The sequence below is a fragment of the Poecilia reticulata genome, linkage group LG19 (genome assembly GCF_000633615.1).
Source record: "Poecilia reticulata strain Guanapo linkage group LG19, Guppy_female_1.0+MT, whole genome shotgun sequence".
NCBI lineage: Eukaryota > Metazoa > Chordata > Actinopteri > Cyprinodontiformes > Poeciliidae > Poecilia > Poecilia reticulata.
In genome coordinates this window covers 1434439-1438853 of record NC_024349.1, presented here as the reverse complement: position 1 = coordinate 1438853, position 4415 = coordinate 1434439, and the positions used below count along the sequence as shown (strand labels likewise).

Here is a 4415-nt window from a genome sequence, read left to right as displayed (position 1 = left end):
TTGCTGAGCCAATCAGAGGATCACGTTACATTGCTTAGCCAATCAGAGGATCACGTTACATTGCTTAGCCAATCAGAGGATCACGTTACATTGCTTAGCCAATCAGGGCTGCGGAGGAGCCCTGATTGAAGGAGCTCCACTCTCAGCAGGGATTTGAACTTGTGTCTTTATTTACTTCAGCAAAACTCACAGTTTTTACCAAATTCTGTAGCTTTTGGTGTTCTTCTAAATCTGCTCCTTAGTCGCATCTTTTCGGGGTTGGTACTGCCTCTAGTGGCGTGGGGGTGGTAGCACAACTAATATAATTACTAAATCAGAATACCGCAAAGTTTTTATTATTTATTATTCATTTTTCATTCTTTTAAGAATGTAGAGCTAATTAAATGATCTAAACAAAACCTTAAAGTGGTTCCAGTTTCTCTCGATGGCCAACCTGTTGAAACTGTGGCACATTTTAAATATCTTGGGTCGTTCCTGGACAGTCAGCTCAACTTTGCTGAAAACACTGAATATATTTTGAAGAACTGATCTCAGAGACTCTTCCTTTTAAGAAGACTTAGTGATCATGGGGGGAAAAAAATCATATTTTATTTATCACTACAGAAGGGTTCAGTGAATGCGCATATGAAACTGGTGGGTTCGGTTCCTCAAAAAGGTTTAGAGCCACTGGGTTAGAATGAAAAGTGGCTGTAAATGTTTGTGTTTCTTCATTAGTTTTAGTTGCTGATTTTTTGACTCATTATGTTGCTGGAAGATGATTATTTTATCGCTCAGTTTGGCAGTGTGTCAGTTTTACCTCGAATCCCCGGATGCCTGGCCTGGTTTCTCTCGTGGTTTTAACATCGTTTTTGCTCGTCACTAGAAAACGAGCTTTTCTAGGTCGGCAGTTGTGTTGAGGAAAAACAAACGTATGTTCATATAGAGCGCTGTTTGTGAAGTTACACTGTAAAAAATTAACTGCAATAATTCAACCTGTCAGAGGAAAAAATGTGGATAAATTTTTCATGTTTTCACCACGTTATTCATTCATTTATAAATGTCACCACTTCAAACTGAACAGTTACCCAAATAAATGTTCAGCTTTAAATTAAATAGTTACATAATAAGCTAACTTTGAAGCTAAATATTTTACTAGCTAACTATTTAGCTTCAAACTAAATATTTGGTAGAGCTAAGTATTTAGCTAACCAACTGAATTTAAGACAAATATATTTAGTTTACTGACTAAATATTTAGTTCTGAGCTAAATAACTAACTCAAATTTAGGTTGACCAGAGCTAACTAAATATTTAGCTTGCTAAGTAATTTAGTTTATAAGTCTAGACCAGATCTAAATATTTAGCTTGCTAACAAAATATTTAATTTGTAAGCAAAATATTTAGATGGTTCAGAACTAACTAAGACATTTACTGGCCCATAACTGAGTATTTAGGGTTGTTAAATTAATTTGCTTAGTAAAAATCTACAAACTGAAAAAACTTTTGCGTTTCGATAAAAAGTTCTCTTGCTGAGATGTGAAGGTTTTTCAGATGTGTAGAAATGAGTTTTTCTCACAAAACTGCAACAAAAACATTTTTTCCACAACACGAGTCACATGATGAGCAACAGGATGTTACTACTGGCAGAAACGACAAAGACGACAACGACAGGAAGTGGCAGGAGGATGACGGGCTGCATGTTTTTTTAACGACTTACTGCGTCAACAAACTTATTAACATGCTGAAACTTATTTAGTTTGAGTTTTTTCAACATTAATGGAATATTGACAAAGTTTTATGCACATTTGTAGTAGAAACACAGCTACTGACTGAGATGCGCAACTTTCAAAATCCTTTTAATTTGTGCTTTTTATAGGAACTAATCAATTATAATAGAATAAAATATAATTTATTCATCCCCAGGTTGAAATTACTTATTTATTCACAAGCTACTCCGTCCGAAGTGTTAAATATTAGCAAATATTTAAAGAAAGAAGTAATCAATAATCATTAAAGAACATAAACAATCACTCTGTGTAATGAATCTGCATTAGTTTGACTTTTGGAGTGAAACTGCTTGAATAAAAGATCTTTGCAGTGGTTTTGTAAAGCATTGCGATGCAGAAAGCGTCTCTGCCTGCGTCAGCTGCTGGATCTGATGCCGTCAGCGCAGACAGTGTCACAGATCCTCATAAGCTCACGCTAACAGTTTCCCTCCGCTTCTAATTTGTGCTTAGTAAATAAATCTGGTCCGGCGTTTCCTCGGTTTATTAGCCAGCGGAGACGGCGCTGTGACTGCAGAAGTGCTGACGGCAGCGCATCTCCGGCGCAGCGCCGCCTGATTTAATGCAGCGCCGGAGCGAACAGGAGGCCGACGCTCAGAGGGAAACGTCCTCAGAGGCTGAGCTGAAGGTTTCTCCTCCTCGTGGGATGAGAGTCGAGGCAAATGATCTGTTGTCCTTGTGGGAATCATCAGATTTTTCTAAAATAATTCTCAATGTTTGGGATTTTCTGTTATAAATAAACACCTACTGTCCTTTAATTGTCCTCTTCTGAATAACGTGAGAAACCTGAGAAACGAACCTCTTAGCATGTTAATGTCACTGAATAGGACAGCAAACCAACCAGGCATAAGATTATGACCACTGGCAGGTGGTCGTCCCTTCAGCTTGGTACCTGCTGGCAGAAACGACGAATTTGAATTTGGTTCCGTTTTGTTCTCAGTAAAGACGTTTAAGATATAAATATAGCAGAAAGGTTTTATTATTGTACATATGTATATTTCTTCTGCTAATCCCATGTTTATGTAGCGTCTTGGCATCATCATTCATTAACTACCATGTTGGTAATGTGTTAGCATTAGCTAGCCTCCCCTCAATACCATGTTTTTATTTTAGCTTCTGTTAAATACCATATTGATATATTGTGCTAGCATTAGCTCATGCTAATACTGTGAAAATGGCCTTTGCAGTCGAAAAGTTTCGGCTTTTCAAATTTCCACGTTTTTTTCCAGGAAGTAGTTTTTCAGCGGAAATGCGCTGCTTTTTTCTTTTCACGAAGCCGTAATGCTCTGCTGCACCGAAGCATTAACGTTTTAACCTTCAGCTCCACTTCTTATCATGATGAAACGCACTACGAAGCCCAGAACCGGAAACTGAAGGTTTGAATGATTTGTCCAAACATCCACTGAAGCTGCAGCTGCAGCGGCCGGAGCTTCATCCAGCAGACAGCGGATCGTTTCGGGGATCCCGACGCAGCCCCAGGCGCTGCTGTCAAGCAGTGGCTGCAGACCCTCGGCTGCACGCTGTCGCTCTGAAAGAGAAAACATGAAGCTGCCCTGTAGCCTTAAGGCGGTCTGGGAGACAGGAGAGCACTGCAAAAACACCAAGTCTTAGCAAGTATTTTCCTCTAGTTTTTAGTACAAATACCTTAGAATACTTGAAATCAGACCAACTGGCTTACAAATAACATTTCAGAAGGAAATTGGAGCCCAATAACTCCTTAAGATTGGTGAAAAACGTTTAGTTCCACTGAGGCGTGACCTGCCAAGCCCAGCCCGTCGCCTAGCAACCCTGCCAAGCCCAGCCCGTCGCCTAGCAACCCAGTTCTAGCTCCACTGGCAAATTATTTAACTTACAACTTACATTTTTCCTATTTTATAAGTGAAATAATCTGCTTTGGATCTAGTATTTTCCTCAGTAATAAGGAGATATTTCTAGACATTTTCACTATAAGCTAAATACTTGGTAAGATTTTGTGTTTTTGCAGTGCAGGTTCGGTTTGTTGGGGATACAGCCCTCAGCTGTATCCCCAAGAAACATTATTACCTTTATAAATACTCCTTCGCAGTTTCAGACCTGAACTCGTGTAAGTGCTGTATTTTAAGTAAAAGTGTGTAATAATCTTCATCGTTTTGCTCGTCATCAGTAAACCTTTGAGCGGCTCGTACTTCCGTATCTGCTTTTCCTAAATTAGCTGAACAAAACGAACGTTTTCCGTCCGTCTGAGTGGATTTTAATCTCTTCACTTCCTTTGGTTTGGCTGGAAATATTCAGCATTTAGTTTCTGTTTTCTTCAGATTATCTGCTGTGTGTGTGTGTGTGTGTGTGTGTGTGTGTGTGTGTGTGTCTTTATAACTGCATGTGAAGATCAGCTGATGTAGTGAAAACGCAGAGTGAAGCACTTGGAGGAAGGTGACTCGACTCGTTATCTGACTGCCATTGTTTTTGTCCCTCGCCGCGGAAAAATGCAGCTCTTCCTTTTCCTCTTATCGTTTTCTGATCCCCTCGTTTCTCTCTCTCTTTCTCTCCCTCTCTCTTGTCATTTTCTGATTCCCTCGTTTCTCTCTCTCTCTCTCGTCGTTTTCTGATTCCCTCGTTTCTCTCTTTCTCTCATCGTTTTCTGATTCCCTCGTTTCTCCCTCTCTCTCTCTCTTGT

General features: G+C 39.6%; 1 protein-coding gene across 2 annotated transcripts in view; it reads left to right on the top strand.

The window, feature by feature from the left end:
* The window catches only part of rhbdl1 (rhomboid, veinlet-like 1 (Drosophila)), a 55549-nt gene that overhangs the window by 47636 nt on the left and 3498 nt on the right, over positions 1 to 4415 (top strand). The gene's annotated exons all lie outside the window — the stretch shown is intronic.